This window comes from Manis javanica, chromosome 3 (assembly GCF_040802235.1).
Source record: "Manis javanica isolate MJ-LG chromosome 3, MJ_LKY, whole genome shotgun sequence".
NCBI lineage: Eukaryota > Metazoa > Chordata > Mammalia > Pholidota > Manidae > Manis > Manis javanica.
This window is the reverse complement of record NC_133158.1, coordinates 40870794-40895496: the sequence shown is the minus strand read 5'-3', so window position 1 is coordinate 40895496 and position 24703 is coordinate 40870794. Positions and strand designations below refer to the sequence as shown.

Sequence of the window (24703 nt, the reverse complement as noted above, 5' to 3'; positions counted from 1 at the left end):
CAGCCTGTCTTTTTCCTTGGTCAACAATGAACCCTGCCAACTTTCGCCAATTGTCTTGCCAATGGGTTTCAGCCCTGGTCAAGTTCGCTATGGATTCAGCGTGATCAAAGAAATGGACAGCAAAACGTTCTTGGGGTGAAGGGACTATACTCAACTTTATTTCCAGGTGGCAGGTCAGTCACTAGAAGCCCGTTCACTCAGAGCGAGTCTGCAGGCAGCAAGCCAGTCTCTGCCTCTGGGCCCCTCTGCACAGCCATCCTCTGGGCCCCTCTGTCCTGCACAGCCATCCCACACAGCCGTCCTCTGGGCCTCTGTCCCAGGCGCTGCCACCACTCCAGCCTCTGCTCTGCTCTCTGGCAGCCTTGCAGCAGTGCCACCATGTCGCACCCAGAGCACTGGGCAGAGCTCTTTATATAAAGTCAACAGCCATGTAGTGCCCACATGTGTGCAGTGAGCTAGTCAACCAGGGCCAGGTGAGAATCCTGGCCACAGAAACTCTCATTTTATCCACACCAGGACATCCAGGAGTCTGACAGGTCCTGTCTTCTTTTTGCTGTGTGCGACTATGAAGCAACCTATTACGAGAAGGTTACAGATTGCTAATCGAAGCTTGTTAAACCAGTGCCATTCAGCTGGAGCTGCTTCTGCCAGTCCTATAGCAAAGAAAAAGACTAGAGTCCCAATGGCTGAGAGGTATAAGGGCTGACAGTGCCAGGTCATTACAGAGTAACTTCGGTTTCTCTCTCTCCCCGTTTTTTTTAAAATTCTTGCAGTTGGCCTCTCGGATTTGCATGGGTTGTCGTTCTGACTTTTTAATAGTGACCTGTAATGGATTGAGTTGATTTGGTATTACCTTCCTGGATGGTTAGTTCCCTTCTGGTGAGTGGGCTGGTTTTACTCGTAAGTGACAGATCCAGGTGTTTAGCCCTGCAGCCTTAAGTGCTGTTGGAGCGGTTAGTACAACTAAGTAGGGTCCTTTCCAGGTAGGGCCTAAGGGTTCTTTTTTCCAATGTTTTACCCATACTTGATCTCCTGGTTTATAGGGGTGGATGGATATTCCCAGAGATATAAGTATTATGTCAAAAATCACTGGTGTACATCACTGGGAGTTTTCCTTAATCCTTGCAGTTTATAAATCTCTAGATTTCCCCATTCATGAAGGTTTCCTTGGAGTTTAACTAGAGGGGGTGGCCTTCCATACAGTATTTCAAAAGGGGAGAGCCCTATTCCCACCCAGGGAGTGCATTGCACTCATAACAGGACAAGGGGCAGTAGGTCAGCCCGTGGCAAATTAGCTTCTTGACCTAGGTTAGACATTTCTGACTTAAGGGACCGGTTCCTGCATTCCACTTTTCCTGAACTTTGGTGGCAGTAAGCAGCATGGAGATTCCACTTGATTCCCAGAGCTTTGGCCATTTGTTGTACTATTTCAGCCACAAAGTCTGGGCCATTATCAGAGCCTAGAGTCAATGGCATTCTGTATCTGGGGATGATATCTCTTAATAATGCCTTAGCAACTTCCCTGGCTTTTTCTGTGTGGGTGGAGTAGGCTTCTACCCACCCTGAAAATGTGTGAAGACCAGGACGTAGCAGTGTTCCCTGCTGGGTTTTACTTCAGTGAAGTCTACGTCCAAGTCTTCGAAGGGAGTCTGGTCACAAAGCTGAATCCCAGTGGGGCCCCGAGTACCCTGTTTGGCATGCATAGTAGACAATGCTGGGAAACTGAGGCGCAAAGGGACAGGAGCCCGGCAAGTACATAGTAGTGGCTGAGTAGTGCTTCAGTGGCAGTTTTTCCTAAATGCATGATTTCATGTTGCCGGAGGACTACTTCACAGGCCAGTTGCTCCAGTACAAAAATTCTGTGGTCTCCAGGAGTGCCCACCATCCATCCATCTGTGGTCATGCTGTTGGGCCCATTTGATTCCTTGTTCTGTGTATTTTGGAGAAGGGGGCAGATCCGGGCTAGTAGGATTCTTGAGGGGGGTCCTTGTTCCTCCACTATTGTGGCTTCTCAAAGTGTCAGAGGGGCCACTTTCTGGGTCATCACAGTATGCTCTGCCCCCATGTCCACAATAAAGTCAGTGATTTCGCCCGCGACTTTCATTCTGACCATGCACTCATGGGAGTCCAGTTGAGTTGAGCCCAGTCTGTCCCGTTCAGTCCCCACTCAGGCTGAACCGGTGAGGTCAGCTTCAGGCAGCTCTGGCTGGTGGTGGCTGGGCGGTGGGGTCTTTTTCGGCTGCCAGTTGGGGCACTTATTCTTCCAGTGGCCGGTTTCCTTGCAATAGGCACACTGGTCTTGTCTCGGAGGTGCTCTTTGGCCAGGTCATCGTGTCTCTCAGGGCCTCCGGGGGGCCCTCTGCAGGAGTCGGTCTCCTCGGCACGGTGGCCAAGAGGGCGGCTCTTTGTTTCATTCTGCAGTCGGCTCCCCTCGTGGCATCTGATCCCAATGCACAAAGACTTTGTTGGCTGTTTCTAGCAACTCAGTAGCATCTTTCCCAGCAAACTCTTCCAATTTCTGGAGTTTGTGCCTTTTGTCACCTTGTGCTTGCCCCACAAAAGCTGCCTTAACCCTGCGCTGCGCTGATCCTCAGGGGCCCTGGGGTCAGGCGGAGTGTGTGCTCTGAAGCCTTCACACAATCTCTCGGGAAAGGTTGCTGGACTTTCCTCGGGTTTTTGCAGGACTTCGGAGGCCTTTGCCGTGACTGTTGGCTTCCTAGCCCCTGCTCTCAGAGCTTGCATGAAGGCAAAGAGACCTCTCTCCAACCTGGCTTTCCCGCCTTCCGTGCTGGGGTCCCAGTTCAGTTCTTCTTCGGGCATGGCTTCTTGCATCCAGGCATCTACATCCAGTAGCCCCTCGGATGTTGGGGTACAGAGCCATTTTCTGGCCTCAGTGACGATTTGCCAGCTTTCTTCAGTGTTAGAGTGTGAGCACAGCTGTTTACAGCCTACCCCGAGTGGGACAGTGAGTTTGAAAAATGGATTCTAATAAGTCTATCATTGCTTGTGGCTTTTCAGAATATGATGGTGTGTGGTGTTTCCACTTGAGGAGGCCAGTAGTGGAGGAAGGTTGATCATAGAAGACTGGTCCCCCTCTTGTAGGTCCCATCGGGCCCCTGGGCTGCGGACCTGCTGCCTCTCAGGGGAGTTTGCGTCACTGCTGGAGCCCTCATCCCCTGGGCTGTGGACCTAAGGCATCTCCCCACCAGTTCGGGTGACTCAGGAAGTGGTGGGCTGGCTGCTGGCGGAGGTGAGCCCAATGGGAGTGGGCCCTCAGGCAGTGGGGGGCTCCCCTTCAGGCTCTGGAGCAGTGGGGTGTCTCGGTGGCAGTGGGGATGAGGCTTCCTCAGAGCCCCATTGGAGGATGGGCTCGTGGGCACTTCTTCAGAGGCAGAGGTTTCTATTCAGGCTGAGCTCCTACGACCTTACACTGTCCCTTCCTGGAATCACAGAACTGGACTCAAGGGGATTTTACCGGGCCTGCTTCAAGCCACTGATCTGGGTAACTGGGACTTCCAGTAACTTCCTTGTGAGCAGCCTGAACTGTGGAGATCTCCAGTGTGCCCTCGGAGGGCCAGCTCACATCAGCAGTGGGCCATTCTGATTCACAGGGGGTATGTAGTTTTCCTGGGGTTAGTTTTACTCCATAGTCCCCTGAAAATCCCTTCTTAAAGTTCCTGATCATGCATTCTAAAGTGGTGGGTTTGGAAGTGTTTCCCCCCACAACGGTGCCCTCTCGGTGTGCAATGTCTCAGGACAGGAGGAGGCTTTCAGTCAGTCCTCCTGGCTGCTCCCCTCTCGGGGATGTTGAGTGCCTCTTAGCTTTGGCAGGTCAGTACAAGCCCCTGACTCAGAAATGGTTCACAGTTCTGCCCTTAGCCGTGTGAGGGCACTGCAGTCTCGCAGGTCAAGACCCACGCACAGTCTCTGTAGCTAGAGCCGTGGAGAGCGGTCAGTCACACACTCAGTCACAGTCAGACGGAATTCCTTCCAAGGAATCCCTGACTTAGTGGTGCAGCTGCTCAGGAAGTGATCAAGCTTCCTTTCCGCTCCTAGGGCGGGCCTGAGCTTGTACCTGGTTCCCTGGGGACACTCACCCAATCAGAAGACCTTGTCCTGGCAGAATTTTCAGTCTCCCTTGTTGGAGTCTGTTTGAGTGTGGCGGCAGCCGATGTTATCAGGCCCGGTAAGGGCCAAGACCCAGCAAAAATTGCCAGTGGTGTGCTTTCTTGTCCATTGCCTGGAGCCCAAAGCAGCGACCCCTGTCAACTCACAACAGCAGTGGTGCAAAGGGCCAGCACAGTTGTCTTTCCGGTCAGTGTACCAAATGTGTCATGGAAAATTGGACTGGCATGGAGAGAGACAAACAGCACTCAATCAGGGATCAGAAAAGACTGGTTTATTACGGCACCAGTGTGGACTCAGTGGAGTGACCTCCAAAGGCTGAGCACACATGATGCAGTGAGCAAAGCTTTTGTAGAGGCTGTTTTCCAGGATGGGCAGGGCCTTTGGGCAGTTTAGTGGGCCCCTGGGCAGGGGACCTACCAGGTTGCTTAGGCTCAGTGGACTAAGTAGGGGTAGGAGTCATCCCTTCACATTTTAAAACACTTAAGTTTTGAGGTAGTTTTTATGCAGCAGCGAGTAGCTGATATACCCGCAGGCTGGGCTAGGGGCCTGTCCAGTGACCTGCCCAACATAAGTCCCCTGACAGGAGGGTTGTGCCTACAGCTGACCACCCACAGACAGCTCTCCAGGGGCTCTTCATGCTCATACTGGGTCTGAGTTCCCCAAACAGAGTGTGGAGTGAGGCACGCACTGAGTCAGTGTCTGTGGAGGGGACACGTGACTAACATGCCAGGACCTCCCCGTGAGCCTTCCTCCACCAGTCTGACCAGCAGGGACTGGGATCTGGAGGAGCTTATGCCAGATGCCATCAGGTCTCCTGCACACCCATGTAGGTGGTGGAAGGAAGGAACATGGGTGACTGGGTCACAGCCATGGGTGGCTGGAACATGCCTCGGCAGCCCACCAAGGGACAGGTCTGCCACTTGGGGTGAGCATCACCCCTGCCCTGCCCTGCCCTGGGCAGCTGGCCTGCACACCAGAGCCCAGGCCCCCTGTCTGTGCTGCATGCGTGGCCCTGGTGGGCCTGGGCTCTGAGGGTCAGGGAGACAGAAGGGGTGGCACGGGCTGAGGGTACTGCCGGAGGGCCTGTGGCCAGGCTGCCAGGGAGCTCCTGGTCAGGCCCACTGGGGCCCCCCTGTGTCGGCAACCCTGCTGCAGCCTCAGGCCAGGCTTCTGTCCTTTGTCAGGCTTGCTTTTCTTTCTAAACATTTCCTTTTTGACTGTGGTAAAACACACATTGCATGAATATTTTACCACTTCAACCATTTATAAGTGTACAGTTCAGTGACGTTAGGTACACTTGCACTGTTGTGCTGCCTCACCACCATCTCCAGACCTTTCCATCTTCCCAGCTGAAATCTGTCCCCATTAAACACTCACTCCCACCCCGTGACCACCCTACTTCCTGTTTCCGTGGGCCTGACAGCTCTGGGGCCTCAGCTCAGTGGGTCACACAGCAGCTGTGCTTTGTGATGGGCCTGTTTCACTCAGTACGCGCTCAGTTCCCCCGTGTGGTGGCAGGTGGCAGGGTCCCTTTCCTCCTCGAGGCTGACATCCACGTGGAGGGGCCACACTGCCTGTGCGGTGTCTGGTGGTGGGCCCCTGGCTTGCTTCACACTTTTCAGCTCTGTGAACGTGGGTGTGCGTGGGTCTGCTCAGGTGCCCGCTCTCAGCTCTCGACAGAAGTGGGCCTGCTGGTCATACAGTGATTCTATTTAATCTTCTGAAGAACCTGCAAACCACTGTACACTGCAGCCACACCGCTTTACATCCTCACCTACATTTGTGTTCAGACAGTTGCCGTCCCAGTGAGTATGAGATGGTCGTTTGCTTTTCCTGCTGGGCCTCACCGGCGCTCCCCAGGGATCTGCTGGTGGCCTTATGGGCCATTTCTCCGGGCTTTGCCACCCCCACCCCCAAGCCATGCTGGACACCAAGTGCCCAGGAGCCCCGACTGGCCCTGCATGGACCTGCCTCTGCTGCTTTGCAGAGCAGCGGCTGTGTGGGGTGCCCTGAGCTATACCTTGAGCAGACGGTAGACGGGGTGCGGTGGGTGGGGTGGGGTGGGGTGGGTCATCGGGGCTGACCAAGACTCCCAGGTGAGGCTACGGGAAGGGAGTGGTGCAGGGCTTTGGGGGAGGTGTTTGTGAGGGCCTAAGAGGGTCATGGATGTTGTGAAAACCCAAAGCCATTGTCCATCAAGAGGGAAGCAGGCTTAGTGGGGATGACAAGCCCCAGGTGTGTGTGCTTGAGTTCGCCCAAGTGTGGGTGGACATTCTAGGACAGGCAGGCTCAGCATGCAGGCCCCAGCCCCCTGGGTGCCCCATCAGGCGGCCACAGGGCTCCCTGGTCAGGTCCCAGGACTGTGCGCTTCTCCCTGGGCCCCACGTGTGTCCTCAGAGGGGCTGCTTTTGGAGCCAGAGGGACGTGGTTTTGGATACCTGAGGGGGCAGTTTTCCATCTGATGACAGCAGACTCGGCAGCAGCTCCAGCCTGGGAGGAATCCAGGCAGGCTCAGGGGGCTGGTGTGGGTCAGTGCGGCCTGTGGCCACCGCCAGCCCTGCTCCCGCCTGGGGCACCCTGGCGGTCAGGCCGGAGGGCTTGGCTCCTGGTTGCTGCTCAGTGGTGACTCTTCGCCATGACCTCAGGCACAGCACATGACTGCCGCAGCCTTAGGGGAATGGGGGGACACCTGCTCATGGGGCTCACAGGGCTTGGGCTGTGTGTGCATATGTGTGCATGCGGGTTTGTGTGTGGTGGTGTGTGTGTTGGCACGTGTGGGGCACGTGTGTGTAGAGGTGTGCCTACCTGTGGTGCTCTGCTTGTCTGTAAGCACCTGGGAGAGAGTTGGCCGGCACCAGCCTGTGAGCATTGCATAAATGTAGCTGCTTTTATTTGTTATTTCACAGCATGAAACCACCACAGCCACAAGAAAAACAGCAACCAAGCAGGCATTTAGAGGCACTGGACACGGAGGCCAAGTGCCCCAGAACCTTTCCTGCAGAGGCAGGAAGGGAGAGGAGTGGGTGGGGGGTCACTTCTGACCCTAGACTGCCGCCCAGCACATTCCCTGTGTCTGTGACACGTCAAGTCCTCTGGCCTCCCTCCCTGTTCAGAAGAGCTTGAGCAGTGCCCGGTGCTCCCTCCTCACCGCCTGGAGTGGAAGGGGAGCTCTGGACCGGATGTGGTCAAGCACAAGGCCAGATCCTAAGCGACGGGACCCCAGAGGAGGTTGGGGCTGCTCTGAAAGACGAGAACCCATGATCTGCTCCTGCCATGGGGCCTGCCTGGTCCAGCCCCTGGGGGCCCGGTCGCTCCTGACTGGGGGCCTCCTTGTTGCATATTCCCACCTGACCTAAGTTGACTTTCTGCAGGGGCCCTGCCCCTTGGGCAGTCCTTGGGACACTTCCATTCTGGATTTGACTTGTAGAGCATCTGCTTGGGAGAGGGCTCAGCAGGCAAACCGGGAGCATGGGAAGAGTGCATTTGCCCGTGGCTGGTGTGGTGTGGCGCAGGGCGTGCGTGTGGGTACGAGAGCAGTGCTGGGCAGCTGTCCATGGGTGCCCTTCCCTCTGGGTGGTTCTGAGGCGCGAGGGAGGCAGCACTGGTGACAGTGTTTTGAGGGCTCCACGGGGTTGTGCGCTGGCTCACTGGTCCGTAATTTGCCAGTGGTCCCTGTGTCGGCCCTGGGGACTGTGGGGTCAGCAGGACACAGAGAGTCTGCCCTCTGGCTGTGCAAACACACCTCTTATTATTCATTGGTCAGTCTCAGGCTCGGCTCACATTCTTCCCCAGCCTTTAGGCTTTCCAGAACCTTCCAGTCCCTGGGCCACCCGTCGCTCTTACCATGTTTTCCCACATACCATGCACTGTCCATGTTTTGCCGCATGAAGTCACCACAGACCCATGGAATGAGTAGGTATGGCCGCTTTCTGGAGCTGCAGCTGCAAGTTAGCACAAACAAAGCAGCGGACATTCGTTCAGCTGGGCCAGACGCCAAGGCACGGGGCGTGGACAGGGCTGGTTCCTACTGAGACCACGAGGGAGACTGCCGTGCTGTCCCCCAGCTTCTGGGGCTAGCTGGCCACCTCCGCATGTGTCACTGTCCTCTCCCTGTCACACGCCATCCCCCTGGGTGCCTGTGTCGGTGTTTCCCCTTTTGTAAGGACGCAGTCATACTGGGTTAGGGCCCGTCCCGGTGACCGTGCGGCAGGCTCGTCCCAGAGATGTGTTTCCAAGTAAGATCACACCCACAGGTGCTGGGGCTTAGGGCTCCGCCATGGATTTTGTGGGACACGTTCAGCCTGTTACAATAAGCATAGGCTCCCACATACTGGACAGAAACTAAGGTGCAGAGTGGGGGCCCCAGACACTCTGGGTATTCGTGGCCAGGGGTGTGGCTCGTCTGTGCTCTGGTGGCTCTGCGCATAGGTGCTCTGTGACTCAGAGCCACCCTGGAGGACAGCCACCCCTCGTCCTCACAGGCCAGAGGATGCCTGCTTTGCGTTGGACTGTGTCCCCAGTCGCTAGCCTCACACCTTTCCACTGAGAATGTGGGGGCAGCGGGGCACCGGTGGGCCTGGCCCAGCTGGGGACTTTGGCTTTGCAGTCGCTGCCCACCTTGCCAATGGGGAGGGTGCCACCTGGGCCAGCATCTGCTTGTGGTGCTGCACCTCAGTGCCCTCAGGTTGTGCAGTCTTGGCCTCATCTCCAAAACCAAAGGGTGTCCATGGCAGGGGTGGAGAGGGCGGGGATCCGGGGGAGTTTGTAGAATTGTGTTCAAGTGACATCAGCTGTCACTATGCTTTTAAAATGTTCTTCACGTTTTCTGTCTCAGCTTCCGGCTTCCCTGCACTTCCTGGTTTTGGCTAAGGTCAAATAGCAGAAGTACTAAAATATTTCTCAATATTTCAAAATACGTGTCTAATGGTGCTTCTGATCTCGCCCAAAACAGGAAGTTCTATGAGACATGTCACCGGAAGTCCACGTCCACCATGGCCTCTGCGCACACAGCCTGGGGTCCTCCAGGGACATCCAACTCAGTGCATGGGGACCCATTCTGTTTGGAGAAGACTCCACTGGTTCACTGGGATTACAGGAGGGTTTGGGGAAACTAGGAACCTGTTTGTGTTAGTGTCCTAGGGCGGCCATAGCAACGCACCGCAGACGAGGCAACTCAGACATTTTCCATGGGACGCTTGGGATGCAGGTGCAGGCCGGGGGCTCCTCCTGGGCCTGGGGGGTGGTGGGGGGGACCGCCTCTCTCGTGTCCTCCTGGGGCCATCCCTCTGTATGTGTCTGTGTCCTGATCTCTTCTCATAAGGACACAGATTGGATCAGGCCCCCAGGGACCTCATTGCACCTTCTTTGAGGACTGTGTGCAAATGCATTGTGTACCTGAGGTGTCAGCGGAGGCCTCGGCATAGGAACGAGGGGACACAAGCCACCCCGGAGCTCCATCTTTTTTGTTGTCCCTAAATCGTTTCTGAGGCCAGAGACACTGCTGCTCAGTGTCCCTGGCTGAACAGCCGCCCAAGGAGAGCTTGTCCCAGGCGCGCTCCGGCCACAGCGGCCAAGGCCCCCAGAGTGCGGCTGCCAGGCTCCGGCCCTCCTGGCCAAGCAGGCTCGGGGGACACTGGGGTCTTAGCTGTGCTGAGGCACCACGTTAGCCATCATGTGAGTGTGCGGCCTGGAGAGCGAGGACGGCCGAGAGCCATGCGGCCACTGGCAGAGTCCTGTTCCAGGACCCCCTGGCACCTGCCAGCTGCCCCCTGCCTGCCTCTAAAGATCATCCACTGTGGGCAGACATGGTTTGGGACCCTGGAGACCCCCCTGAGCTGGTCCTCAGAGAAAAAACTACAACTGAAAAAGCCTGCCAGGTCCCAGTTCTGCCCTGACTGGTACTGTCCAGTACCCAAAGCCCATTCTGCTGGTGAGCTTGGCACTACCATGCACTTCAGGGATCCTTGGCGCACTGCAGCCATGAGGGGCTGCCTGCTAGCCATACTCTCCTCAGAGCCTCCCAGACCTTCTGGAGGCCTCCTTACTGGGACTGGGATGGGACCCCACTGTGCCCACAGGGAGGCCTCTCCTGAGCCTGGGCTCCCAGCGGGCTGTCCTATATCACATTGCAGGAAGCCCCATGAGAGGGGCCTGCAACTTGGGGGGGACACAAGCACCCCTGGTTTCAGGTGACCCTGGATCATGGGGTCTGAGGGTGTCAGCCTCAGGTTCCCTGTTCCCCCGCCCCAGTCCCAGGACACAGGTCCCCAGGGCCCCTGGCCCAGATGGGTGCCACAGTGCCCAGAGCACCCCATGGTGGGGTGGGGTGGGGAGGGGACAAAAAAGGACAGAAGGGCTGAAGGGGTCTTAGAGAGTGTGGCCTCCCCAGCATCCCTGATCTGCCCGCTGCCCCTGCCCAGCACTTGGCCCAGAGCCCTGGCAGGTGAGGCGTTGTCACAGCCCCGGGCTCCCTCCGGCAGAGGAAGTTGGTCTCTGAGCCCTGAAGGGGATTTTGAGGGGGATTTCCAGCCAGGGAACAGCTTTCAGCGAAGGCACTAAATGGCCTGGGAAGGCCAACCCTGTATGGAGTGGGTCGCCTTAGTCACAGGGGCAGCATCTCCCAGTCCGGGCTGGATGCAGGAGCACGGCAGCTGGGTGAGCCACGGAGCGCCCCTCCACCCTTACTTCTGGGTGTCTGCTGCATGTCTGCATGGCCATAGCAGCTCTGTGGGTGGGTGGGAAGGCTCCCGCCCTGTTCCCCAGGAAAGCCAGACAGCGGGACACCAGGCCTGTATGGAGCCCCTGAGACGTGTCCCTGTGGAAGTCTGCAAGGAGATTTCGGTGCCAGCCCCCAGCCTGACATCAGGATCCACGGCTGCCGTCCTCATGAGGGGTCGGCCTGATGCCCTCTTCCTTGTGAGGCTGCCCAGCCCCGCTCTGCGGCCTCCAGGGAGGCTGAGCAGGGTGACGGGGCTGCGGCCACAGGCATGGGCAGTGGGGGCCTGCCCAGGGGTGGAGAAGGTGCTGTCTGCCGCCCCGGGGGGCATGGAGATAGGCCTTCCCATGGAAAAGCCCATAATCACCCAGAATGGTTGCTCCCACCAGGGAGGAGCCTGCCCCACACTGGCGAGGAGAGGAGAAGGACACCAGGGCCTCCGAGCCGCACTGCCCACACTTCAGGCTTCAGTGGTGTGGTTCCTGCAGAAGCATCAGGGCCACCTTGCTGACAACTGAGAGTAAGCAAATCCTCCAGTGCCACCGGCTGCAGCAGCCCGGCCTGCGTGCCCTTAGGAGCCTGGGTGTGCAGCTCAGGGTCTGTCTGGGTTCTCCTGACCGTCCTGCCAGGACTGTGTGACTCCTGAGGCCCTGTTTGTGTGAAGCCCCCTCCCTACCCTGTGTTCCAATTGACATTGGGGTCCTTGGCAGTTTTTCTCATGCGCGTGGGCTGGGAAGGGTGTTCTGGCCTCAGACTTCTTCCTGAGTGTTCCTCGGAGGTGGGGGCCCGGTCAGGTGGTGAACACTTCATGCCAGGCTGCCAAGTAGGATTCCCAGCATGAGGGCCTGACTGCAGGCCCTCCTGCTCAGCCTGGCATATCTGGGACTGGGCAGGGGGGGGTCCCTGGGGCCTTCCCCAGGGGCTCCTGCAGAGATGTGGCCTTCTCCCGGGAAACCCCGCTCCCAGGCCACTCCGGCCCCCTCCAGCCCACTGGCTCACAGTGGGAGTTCCCACAGCACGTTCCCGCCCTCCCATGGCCCGGTTGGTGGCCCGCTGGGGTCAGCTGCCTCTTCGGTGGGGTGGGCGTGGGGGGCTTTCCTTGTAATAGTCCAAAAGGAGCCGGGTTCTGAACACACTAAACATGCCCCTGGCTGATGTGGAGTGATGGTGGGCCGCTTCTGGGAAGGTGGGCTTGCCCTCAGCTGGGGCACGAGGGGCTGGGTCAGGATGGTGGGCGGCCGGTGCACAGGCAGGTAAGGGCCCAGCCCCGGCTTCCTGGCCCCATCTGCCACGGCCCCATCGTTAGCGCCTGCTCCGGGCAGGTCCAGGAATTTGGTTTTGGAGGTTTCTGAGATGCTCAGTGCTTTGGGGCAGCCTGTGGCCTCTTGGGGTCCGGCCCCAGGCCCTGGCCTTCTCCCCACTGCACCCTCTCTCCTCTCTGGGGTGCCCTGACCCTGCCACCTCTGTAGCCCAGCCTTGGCCATGCCCACTGCCCTCAGCTTCCAGGCAGAGATGGACTCCTGTGTCCCTCCCTGTACACCATGACCAGGCGTGGGCTGGGCAAAGGCCTTCTCCCTGACCGACCTCAGCCGGGCTCTCCAGGGCCCCTTGCCCAGTCCAGATGTAGCAAGGATTCTGCTCAGTTTGGAGAGGATCCCCACCTTCAGTAGCCCCCATGTCCCTGAGGTGTCTGATGGCCCTGCCGGCCTTCAGCAAGGATCCTGGTAGGTGGGGGAGCCAGGACGCCTGCTCATGGTGGCCTTAGGCTTCTCCTCTGCGCTGCCCACCCCCGCTGTCTGCCCACCTGCAGCTGAGCCCACTCATCACAGGGAGTCTGCGAAAGCTTCCCTCCCATGGCAGCAAGTGTCAGAATACCTGTGACCCTCTCATGGGTCCCCTGCAGACTGGCCCAGGGGCTCCGGGCCAGAAACGGACTGGCTTTGGCCTGAGGCCGAGCGTGCATCGAGCTCTGTTCTAAGCATCTGTCTGAGAGTGAGGTTGGCACTCGCTGGCTGCTCTGTGCTGCTGTGGCTGCCATCACTGGTCCTGTCCCTCGTCTCCCCCCAGGAGCTTCTGGGGGCCCCAGTGTGGGGCCAAGGATGGGGCCCACGGGAGCTGTCGTGCTGTCCTGTGGTGGCAGGGTGGGTGGCCACTGAATCAGCCCAGGAAGGCTGCCTCCAGAACTCTGCCTCCTCTGGGGTGTGGCCTGCTGTCCAGGTGCACATCAGACGGGTGGCCTTTCCTGTGTATAGGTGTCAGCTCCCAGGGTGAAACGGACCTGAACAGGCATCTTACTGGAGAACCCAAACCTCCCAGAGGGCACCGTGTTCTGAGGCTCACAGAGCCTGCTGACCGTGCATCTTTTGGGAATGGTCTTCCTGGAGCTCCACCTGGGGTCTGAACTGAAGGTGTTGTCATCGTAGACCCTGACTGGGCCACCCCTTGGCTGGGTGACACGGGGCAGGGTCTGCAGAGCACCGCCTGCATGGGACCAGCTTGTGTCTTTGGCTTGCAGTGGCACAGCCTGGATGCAGCCGCTTTTCCATGGAGGGAATTCATCTCAGGTTCGGCATTGGGTGGACTCCTAGCCCCTCAAGAACATATATCCACCTGCAACCACAGAAGGTGGCCTTTTCTGGAAGCAGGGTCTCTGTGGATGGGATGACGGGTCCCAGATTACCAGGGCTGGTGTTAATCCAGGGACAGTTGTCCTTCTATGACATGCACATGATGGCAGTCAGACTGGAAGCCCAGCCCCAGCTACCCTGGCCCTGCTGAGAATGATGGGTGCCCCCTGCACCTCGAGACTGCCTTCCGGGTGCAGTGTCCCTGTAGGAGCAGCATGGGGTCACAGGGAGCACAGCTGCCATCACAGAAAGGCAGAGGCTTGACCCTGAAGCCGAGGCTCAGGTCAGACAAAGGGGGTTGATGTCAGTAAGCACGAGGCAGACCCTGATCTGTTCCCGGGCGCTGGGCCCGAGGAGAGGCGGATGGAATGTGGACACTGTCTGTCCTCTGGGGTTTGCTGTGGCAGGAACTGTCACGGGTGGTGACAGGCAGATTTGACCAGGCCCGGGCTTCATCAGTGGCCTCCCCAAGGGCCAAGGGCCCCGCACACGTTCCGGGTGGCTCCTTGCTGATGACATCAGCACAGGACCTGCCTGTCCCTGGCTGCGGGTGGCTGGCATGCTGGCTCCTCTGTTCTGAAACAGACACCTGTACTGCCATCCAGCGCACACCCAGATGCCCTCTGCAGGCTCAGAGGTGGAGTTACCGGAGGGCCATGCATCTCAGGGTTTGGGGCTGCCCCCTAGGGACCCCTGCCCACCCCACTGTGGGGTCCTGGCCTCATGCCACCTGGCTCAGAGCGAGGCCTGGGCAAGGCGAGGGGACACATCAGCTCCACCAGTTTCTGGGGCCCACTGCTGCACCAGCCTCTTCTGGCACCCCCCTACCCCACATCCCCCAATGTGTGACCCTGTGTATCTGGTCACCCTCTACAGTGCCGGCTGCCACTGTGACTCCTGACCCTTTGTTGCCAGGTGGTGATGAGCCACAGGCTAACTCCTCTCTGTCCCACCCCCACCTCCAGAGGAGGGAGGCTGTCCCCCAGGATGGGGAGGGGTCCTGCCGTGCCTGAGCCAGCCAGCAGGTGGGTGTTGGCGGCTCCTCAGAGAGCCACTCCGTGGAGCCCCCTCTCCCCAGCCTCCAGAGGGAGCCCCAGAAGGGACCGCCCAACTTCCAGGTGGAGGCGGTATTGGAGCGACTCAGCCTGCAGAGAGGCCGGGGTGGTGTGGGCCCGGGCCGGCGCAGGCCAGTGGCTGGAAGTGCCCCCCTACTGACCACGTTCCCCTCGCCAGGGGCCCAGTGTGGCTGCAGACTCCAGCCAGGCTGCCCTGGGCCCCGACCTCTACCTGCCTGGCCCCACAGGCCCCTCCAGGTTTGGGATAAGCTAAGGATGGACAGCACGGGCCGCGGGAGATGAAAGGGCTGCTCCCGGAAAGACGTGGAAACAAAACATTCGGGAGCCATGGCTGGCTGGCTGTGTGTGTTCCCAGCCCAGCGTCAGCCCCTCTCAGAGCCAGAGTCCAAGGCCAGTCTCAGGAGACATTCAGGAAGTGCGAGGCTGGTGGGCAGTGGGGCCCAGGTTTCAGGGTGGCTAAGCTGGCAGCTCTCTGCCTCAGGAGAACAGGGTGGAAGCCTGTCCCTCACCCTGCGGTGGCCCAGTGATGGGGCCCAGACCCCCTCTCACCTGACTCCCCGCCCACCTCCCTCTCGCGGGGGGCTCTGGGTGGCCACACCAGCGCAGGCGATGTGGCGGGGGCTTCTCTCCGGAAGGGATCCTGAGTCCAAGAAAGAAGTCAGCTCGAACACTTCAAGATTTCCCCAACCTTTGTTGTGAAAACATATTTTGAACTAATACTACCTTTTAAAAAATTATGGTAAAATACACATAATGTGAAATTCACCATTTTAACCATGTCTAAGTGCACAGTTTTGTAGCAGTAAATACGTTCACACTCTGAGCACCCGTCTCAGACTTTCCATTTTCCCACCTGAAATCTGTCCTGAGTAGCAGGACACCAGCTCCCCACCCTCTCCCCCTGCCCTGGCACCCACTGTCCTACTGTCCCTCTGAATCTGATCACTAGGGAACGTCCTGTGAGTGGACCATATGGTGTCTGTCCTTCTGTGTCTTGCTGGCTCCACTGAGGGTCACGCCCCGAATCCACCGTGGTGTGCTCGGATTCCCTTCCTTCCATGGCAGCATGGACAGACCCCCTCGTGCCCACCCCTCGTCTGTCTGTGCCCACCCCTTGGCTGTCGTGAGTGACGCTGCTGGGCACGTGGGCGTGCAGACGTCTGCTGGGTTCTCATACAGATCCAGTCTGTCCCACTTCTCCTACAGGTCCAGAAGAGGAATTAGTAGGTCATATGCTAGTTCTGTTTTTAATATTCTGAGGAACCTCCATGCTGGGTGCCATAGCAGCTGGGCTGTTCTTCCTTCCTGCCAGCCATGACGGGCCCCAATTTCCCCCACCTGCTCCAGCACGGGTCCTGGTGGTTTCGGGACAGGGCCTACCTCACAGGTGGTACTCTTCAGCACAGAGTGGATGGCCACCTCCCCCAGAACATGGACAACACCCCACTTTACCTCTCTCTGTATGAGGCATCTGGACTCCTGTTCGATGCACCATTTTGAAGGCCAGTTGAAGGCACCTGGACATAAATGCCGGCGGCCCTCTCCTGGGGTGAGAGGGCGCCCCAGCAGCACCCAGCAGGCCGTCACCCCTCCTCCCCAAACGCCTTCCCAGCTCCACGCGGCCCCACCGGCCTCCCGCAGCCCGGACCCCTTTCTTGGTGACATCTGCTCTTCCACTCTGCTGCAGGGGTGCCCTGGCCCTTCCCGGGCCTTCAGCTGCCTCTGGTTTCCTGGATCCTGGAGACTGGGTCAAGAGTGGCCGTTCTTAACTTTGACTTTGCCCCCAGGAGGGATTTGTGGCTGTCACCCTGCAGGGGAGGGACGGGACTGCTGTCCAACCCTTCAGTGTGTGGGGCAGCCCCCACCTGCAGAGGTGTCCACCCAAAATGCCAGCAGGGCCATGGTTGCAGACCCCCATCCAAAGGCTCGCTGAGCTCTGGCTCAGACCTCTCTGGGCAGGCTCTTCACAGGCCACCAGCAGGCCGGTGGCCCCATGCTGGCTCCTGCAGTGGCCTCCCGGGCAGTGGGCACTATGCCCTCTCTACTGTGCAGGAGCACCCCACCTCAGCGACTGCCCAGTCATATGGGGCACCTGCCTCGGCCTCAACGGTATTGTGGTCTCCAGGCACCCTTCCTGGGGGCTTCCATCCCCACTGACAGTCCTGGGAGATGTTGGTGATCACACAGGTTGCAAAGGGCAGTGTTCTAATTTCATCCCACCTCTGTGTGTGTCGGCTGATGTTCTGTAAAGAAAAGCCTGCCTTTATTCTTCCTTATTCCTGATCTGTCTTTTTTTTCTTTTTTTGGCATAGTTTCAGATTTTTAAAAAATCTGAGTTCATGGATTTTTTGTTTATTCAAAGTGTTACAATGAATATAGCCATTATTCTGTTTGAGACTCAAATTGTCTGTCGTCTAGCCATTGAGACTTCATTCTGTCGGGTCCCATGTCGCCAAGTGCCTTTTTCTTCGAGCCCCTGTCCCCACTCCATGCCCCTATGCAGCCTGGGAATTAGCCCCTTTTCCCGTTTCCTTTCAGTAGGGAATGGAATTTCTAACCAAAGTCCTGGGCAGGATCAAATGCTGCTGGGGTCATTGTTTCTAGGTTGTTCCATTGGACTCACCTAGGGTAGGTATAGGATGCATAGTAAATATATGCGAAAACTTACAATACATATGGACAATTCCCTTGCAAGTGTAACTCGACCGGCCGTGGGCCCTGTCTGCAGAGTGTGTGTATCACCTTTCTCTTCTGAGGAAGCTCTGGGTTTCTAAGAACGTCACCGTATGACTCAGTGGGCCAGCGGAGCACTGTGGCTGGGAGGGAGCAGCAGGCCTGCGAGTCCTGGAGCTCTACCCTGGGCCCCAGCCCTGCTGATGGGGCAGAGCAGCCTCCCCATTGAGATGCTGCCTGCAGCCACTCTCTTCTTCAAATGTTAGCAATTTGAAGAATATGTAAGACAATTTTCAACTTCTTAAAATATCCAATTTAAGAAAATTTAACTGTTTCATCAAAATACCAGAAGGAATGCTGTGCACATGTCCCAGATGCCTGCAGCCCAGTCCCCGCCCACACACTGTGTTCCTGGGGTCGCCTCAGGTCCCTGCATGGCTAGCTCGGGGGGTGGTCAGGCCAGACCACCTGACTTCCTCCTGCATTGGGCTGGTGCTTCCCAGCAGCGCATAGTCGGGACCCCCAGCTGCCTGTCCAGCACCAGCCACCTGCACCCCAGGGAGCCCCACCTTCAGGCTTTGTGTCAGCAAGAATATGCTGGTGGTCAGGGCTTTCTCCTCCCAAGCTGCACACTTTCCTCAGGGGGCTTCCCTGTGGGTTAGACACTCAAACCCCACAGGACTGAGGGGGACTGGCATGGGGGGCCAGGCAGGGCCACTTTGCTCTAAGCAAGCTCCATCCTCCTCTCTGTGTGGCCTGGGGCAAGCTGCCTGCCCCCACTGGGCCTCAGTGTCCTCACCTGTGGAATGAGGCTGGGGCGGGTTAGGAGAGGGCTAAAGGTGAGGGTATGGAAGGTGCTGGCCAAGGACCTGGCTGAAGACGACGCAGCCCAGCTGCCAGTGGGCTCCATGGAGCAGGCCAGACTTTGCTTGTGTGCAAATGTGGCAGATGCCTGCCACCACTGCCCTGAGAGGATGCCACTCTGGTGCCAAGGGCACACTGCTGGGTGCAGACACAGGAAGGAGACATGCAGCTGGGGTGACAGGAGAGCTGGGCGGGAGTGTGGGAAGGTCACGGGGGTCTAGATCCTGGTGGCTTTCAGCTCTACGTGGTGGCTCTGAGGGGCCACACGGGAGTCAGAGCAGGGAGGGGCGTGGTGAAATGACATCTAGAGGGTTGCCTGGCTGCCCGTGAGGAGGGCTGGGGAGGCCACGGTGAGGGTTGGAAGAGGGGTCAGTGGTGGTCCACAGGGCTGAGAAGGCCACCTGCCAGGAATCAGGAGTTTGGGGGTGCAGTTTCTGGGGCTGATGGGGGTCTGGTACCCCTCCCCCTGGGGAGGGGGAGACACACAGTCCTGCAGGCTGGGACACCGAGTCCGGAGTCTTCCTGGAAGAGAAACAGCAGAGAGAGGAGCTGGCTGCAGGGTCGAGGTGGACCCAGAGGCCCCATGGTGGGTGGTCAGAGAGGGCCCGCGTCCTGGCCCAGGAGCGGAGGTTCTGGGGCTGGGTGGCCCAGCGGACGTCCGCCGTCGAGCGCACTGTGGTGGGTCGCTTCAAGTGAACTGTGTGGTCCCTTCATTCCGAGGGGACCCTGCCCTGGGGCAGAGTGGGAAGGGGTGTCGGTTCCCCGTAGGGAATTGGTGGGGGGGCTAGGCAGGCTCCCCTGGAGGGAGGAGGTCCGTGGGAGGTCGGGCATCATCCTGCGGTCAGCTCAGAAGGACGGGCCTTCCCCGGGGGTGGGGCGGACTGGTGGCAGTGGGCGGGCCCGTGGGGCAGCCTGTAGGGTGTTGGTGAAGACCCTGCTGGCCCTGGACTCCACAGGGGTGACGGTGAGGCCCCAGCCTGGGCGGCTGCCCTCTGCCCCCAGCCCACGGCCCTCAGGCCCCACCCCGCCCCAGTGCCCCAGCCTCGGTACCCTGCTGGCCCAGTCATTCCCCTCTTCTCCCCAGACCTCAGCTCCCTCCGTGACTGTGACCTTCGCCCCAGGGCAGCAGGATAAGGGACTACAGAGGGGCTCGGGTCTGTGTGCGTCCCTAGGCCCGGGGCCCCAGCCTGGTCTCCCCGGCCACGGACAACTGCGTGGAAACCTCAGGGCAGGGCTACGAGCCGGAACAAGTGGCCGTCTGCGTTTGGGGCCTGACCCTCGCTGTGCCCCCCTTTCCTGAGGACCTGGAGCGTGGCCACGGCCCTGCTCTGCCCGTCGCCTGCCCTCCACCTTCAGCCACCCCTCCGCCCTGTCACCACAGTCAGAGCGGGGCCGTGGCCTCCCCCAGGCCGCAGGGGGGGCACAGGGTGGAGGGCAGGGTCTCCCGGCGCAGGAGCCAGTTCGCCTCTAAACGAGGTCAGGCCGCGGCCCTCCCGCCAGGGCCTCCCTGGGCGCCTCCGCGGGGGCCCCTCCGCCCACCACCGCCGCCTAGGGGGCCCTCCTGCCGCCAGGCTTCTGGTCCCCCAACCTGGGTTCCCTCCCTTCTTGCCAGCCCCGAGCCCCTCCCCCGAGGCCGCCTGCCCACCCCTCGCCTTTGAACCCTCCCTCCCGCGCCCTTGGTGGGCGGCCGTCAGAGGGAGGGAGCGCGGCAGGGCTGCGCCTCCTCACCGAGGCCGCGCCCCCTGTTCCGCCGCTCCGGGCTCCGCCCACCCTGCTGGCCCCGCCCCCGCCCCGAGCCCCTCCCTCCCCGTTCTCAGCCCCGCCCCCGCACTCCCACCCTCCGGTTCGCATCCCAAGCCCTCGGCCCCTGCGGCCGCCGCGGGGCGCGCTGACCCTGGCCGTGCACCACGGCCGGCTGCGTACCGGAGGCCCCGACGGTGCAGAGGGAGAATGTGCGCAGGCAGAGGGGGGCCCGCTGTGCCCGGGGCTGGGCGGCGCACGTGCCCCGCACCCTGGGGGGGGGTCTGCAGCGAGACCTCCGGGGACCCGCGGACCCCGTGCAGGCCCTCGAGCCTGGACGGCCTCCCACCGCCCGGTCCGGGCGGACTTCCCTGGCTGACTGGTCAGGGAATTTCCTGGCCAGGTTTCTTACCGCAGAGACAGCTCCAGGGGAAACCCCACATGGAAGTGCAGTCCCCGGGGAGGAAGGGCGAGTGCTGGCCAGCGCGGACCGTAGGGGAGGCCCGGAGGGCTCGTCCTGAGCGCCCGCTGGGTCCTGTTCCCCCCGCTCGCACCTCAGGGCTGCCGGCCCGTCTGGTTCAGCCACTCCGCTCTGGCCAAGCGCCTCTGCCCAGGGCCTCCGCACTGCTGTTCTCAGGTCTGCCCACCCCCGGGAAAGAGGCACACCGCGGGCTTGCTGCATGAAGTCCGTGGGCAGCAGTGCAGATCCCTGCAGAGCTGAGGAGAGAGCGAAGAGCAAGGGGAGGTGCAGGCCGGGAGGGGGAGACACGGGCGACCGCGAACCTGGTCGGGAGGCCTCACAGGGGTCGTGGGGAAGCCAAGGCCCAGGAGACGCCCGTGAGGCCAGGATCATCAGCTGACGGAAGGGAGGAGAGGGCCAAGCCTGTTCCCTCTGGGCATGTCCAGGCTGCTGTCTCCCACCGGGGTCCCCTAGGGCCCCACACCCCCAGAGCCCAGGCAGCCCCCATTCTGTCACTTTCTTTGGCCCCAAACATACGTGCTTCTAGTCCCCTGTCTGCATCAGCCCCTGGCTCCTGCCTGCCTGGGAGGGTGCTGGCCCTGGTCAGGCGGCCCCACTGCTGCCCAGGTCAGGCATTTGCAGACCTGTGATGTGTGCACACGTCCACCCCAAGAAAGGTCTAGAAAGTCATGATGCACGCTGGGCGGGGAGAGTGTTTTCTGCTGCAGTGTGTCAGTGCCCCTTGGCCACGGGCTTGGCCCACCTCGACAATCATGGCGTGGGGTGGGCGCTGGCCTGAGTGGGTGCCCCTTCGCCTCCTGCCGTGCAGCCCCTCCAGTGTGGGTGCCTCTCACAGGGGGCGTTACAGCTCCATGGCTGTAGGACAAGCCGGTGGTGGCCAGCAGGGCCACGTTGGGACATGTGATGGGCACAGTGTCGCCTGTCAGACCTCAGGAGGAAGAAATCCCCTGTCCTCCATGGGCTAAAACTAACCTCGTGAAAATGTCGAGCGGAGCGGGGCTTCGTAGGGGCTTTCCTGGGAAGCAGGGCGGGACTTGCCCTGGCTTTTCATTTCTCCCTGCGGGAGCCTGACCCCGACACAGGCCTGGCTGGGAGGAAGTGAGCTGTTCTTGCAGAGCCTTCCAGCTGCCACCGCGCTGAGGGTGGAGGGAGGCATCCGTGCCAAGTGAAACACTGGCACAGACAATAGCCATGTATGTGGGGCAGGGGCCCAGCAGCTTCAGGCCCCTGCCCAGCAGGCTCTCTGGGGGCCTGCTCAGCTCCAGGAGTGGGGAGTACTGAGTGCGATGTCCTGCAGGCTTGGGAGCGCACTGCCTGAACTGTTGGTAGGCTGTCACGGGAGTGAAGTGCCCTGAACCTGGGCTGGCAACCTGAGCTTCCCCATGGCTGCCTTGGGGACAGGCTGGCTCCCCCACCTGGCCGGGCCTCCTTTCCTCCAGCAGAAGCAGTAGCCTCTGGTCTCTGATGGGCATGGGTGCGGGTGGACAGCAGGCCTGCCAGTGTCCCATCCCTATTGGCCACTTCGCTCCTCCCCCCGGGAACCCTGGGCCCACTGCTGCCTCACCCACCCCAGCAGTGTGCCCAGCTGTTCCCGGCCCCTGGCATGTGGGACAGGTGGCAGGTAAATCAGCAGACAGGTTGGGTGCTCTGGCCGCATGGGAATGTGGGTGTCAAGCCCCTGACAGAGGGCAGCCAGGCAGCCAGAACAGTGCCAGTTTTCAGCTTCAGGCAGGGAAGGCGTGTCCTGCTCATGTGGGTCCGAATCCTGCTGGGAAGTGGGGCAGAACCCCTTCTTTGGGCCCGCCAGCCCCCTCCCCAGGCACCCTTTCCACTGGGCCAGGAATTGGGCACGTCATTATTAGGACAATATCAGTTTGGTTTTTATAGAAAACCAATAGGAGAATGGACAGATGGCATTCCTTCAAACTGGACTGATCTGGGAGACCCCGCACCCTTCTGGGAGCCTGCTCACGGTCGGGCTTTCCCCTGCGTGCACCTGGCCGACCTGCCCTGCCACAGCGCCTCGGGCCGTCATCACCGCTGCATGTCCTGTGTGTCCTGGGACATAGGTACGCACAGCTTTATTGCTTAATATTATGTCTGCATGTGCACAACCTTCCTGAGATGCTGTGCATATGTGTTTAGTTTTATCCTCCGTGGGGATCGTTGACTAAGGACAGAAGGTATGGCTGACTTACCTGCTGACAGGAACATGACCTTGATGGGCCTGCAGGTCCGCTTCTCTCAGAGGCAGTCAAGGTTCTCATGGTTTCGATGTCTCTGACGGGCCAGAACCAGTGCCAAGGGGCCACACCAGGTGTGAGTCATGGGCTGGCCTTTCTCGGGATGAAAGCCCCCCACTTCCTGCAGACAAGTGCACCCCGAACCACCTGGAGCTGCCACCCCTGGGAGAAAAACAAATGATAGCAAACCAGGCTGGTAGCCTCCTTGGGGTGTAATTCAAGATGCAAACATCAGCTCAGGAGACAGTGCGAGCTGGTGTTTGTGGCTTAATGTGAAGCTAAGTATCGTCTACATCTTGGTAAAAGTTTGGTTCCCAAGTTAGATGCCTTGTAATTCCACTTAAAATGTCACTATTTCCTGAACTACATTTTCTTGCCTAAGTGACAGTTATGTGCTGATAAGTGCAGGTTGACATAAGTCTTCTTATATTTAGTATAAATGTTATCAACTAAATCTGTATTAAGATGCAGATAGAAAATCAATCTTTTTTAAAAACCAAAACTTGCTTCTTTATTGTGTGCTGCTTAAAAATGGTGAAATGGTGAGGTGGTTTGTGGGCCAGAAAAGTGGGGGGATAGGGTCTGGACACTGGGTTTCCTGGTATGCTGGTGGTGCCTGTCCCGGGGGCAGGGGGCTGGGAGGGTTCCAGTGGGGACCCAGGTGCTTTCCTGGGGGCCTCTGTCCTTACAGACCCCTGAGGCTGGTGAGAGAGGGAGGTGGTCCTCGAGGGCTCTCTCCCGGCCCTGCTTCAGGGGCAGTGAGGGAGGTGACGTGCCTGAAGGGGACTGGAGAGCCATCCTTGGTGGTGGGACCCCACCAGACTTGTCCCGGGTCTGGGAGGGGTAAGGTGGGGAGGGCAGCAGGTAACAGGGTGCTGGCGGGGACTAACCCCAGAAACCAGGCAGCTGAGCCGCTGCCACCTTCCCAGCCTGTCCCCACCCTCAGCCAGGGACACAGACACAGGCCCACCAGCCTCTCCCCCAACACTGTCCCCACCTGCTGAGACCCTCGGGCCTGCCCTGTCCTGGCGCGTGCTGCTGCGGGCCCATCCCCAGGGGCAGAAAATGAGTGCTGACTCCCGCTGCCGTATTTGGTTGGATTCCTGTTCTCATCGGCACACATGTAAACATCCTTGTGTCATTTATTGCAAGTGACCCAGTTTTAATTGAAACATCTTTTTAAAGACTGGGAGGGACACTACCCCACAGGCAGTTGCTGGCTGCAGACTGGGTGATTTTTAAATTCTCCGTGTTCTTCTGTACTTTCCAAAGTCCTCACAAAGTGCACAGACTAATTTATAATCAAAAAGATCACCACGTGTTCTAACAGCAGTGGAAAGGTGTCTTAAGGCCACACCTGTGTGTATCTGTGGCACAGTCTGAAATCTCAGGCGCTTATGTGGCCCCTGGATCCTGTGCTGCGTGCTTACCTCCTTCCCTGGTACCTGCCTGGCACTCAGGAAAAAGTGGCCCCTGCAGCAGGCATGAGGGTGGTGGGTGGGTTTTCTGAGACCTGACAGGAGGGCCAGGCGCTGGTTCTCGAACCCTCTTTGGAGCCTTGCACAGCAGGCACACGTAAACGAAGACCCCAAGTTCTGGGAGGAAGGGGCTGTGCCGTGTGTGGGCTCACCAAGACAGGCCACCTGTGCACCGGAGCCCGAGCCACCACTGGAGTTTCTACAGAAATGGAAAGCTCAAAACTTCTTCAGTAAGAAGTGGGAGGCTGGCTGACCAGAAGGAGCTGGGAGCGGCAGACTCAGTTAGTCACATTTCCAACCGTTCCGACGGGCCGAGAGCCAATTCCCAGACAAGTCTGGTGTGGACAAAAGAGAAAGTGAACCCCCATACCTAGCCCACCCCCATGCCCTCCCGGTTCTGGGAGGGAAAGGCAGGGCCGCCGTGTTGTGGCGGACAGGAGCTCTCCTGGTCTCGTGAGGTGTGCTCTGTACATTTACATTTATGTGCATTTGTGTTTGTATGGATGGATCGGAGGCTCCATCAGAGAGGTGCTGCATTTTGTGGAAACTTCTCTCCAGGAGGGTGGCATCTTTATTGGTCATGGGGCCTGTGGCCTTCTTGCAGGCCTCTCCCATGAACCCACAGTGCTTGCCCAGAGGCGGTGCCTGGGGACCCCCTCGCTAAGGACAGGCCAAGGG

General features: G+C 59.3%; 1 long non-coding RNA gene across 2 annotated transcripts; it reads left to right on the top strand.

Annotated features, from left to right (window-relative positions):
• Positions 1–9394: 9394 nt before the first annotated feature.
• LOC108403208 (uncharacterized) lies at positions 9395–16910 on the top strand. Of its 2 annotated transcripts, XR_012129096.1 has the most exons (4): positions 9395–10782; positions 10871–11363; positions 13096–13251; positions 13359–16910. It is a non-coding gene; the product is annotated as an uncharacterized lncRNA (long non-coding RNA). The 2 variants fall into 2 exon arrangements; XR_001854636.3 differs by having other exon boundaries at positions 9395–11363.
• Positions 16911–24703: the final 7793 nt, after the last annotated feature.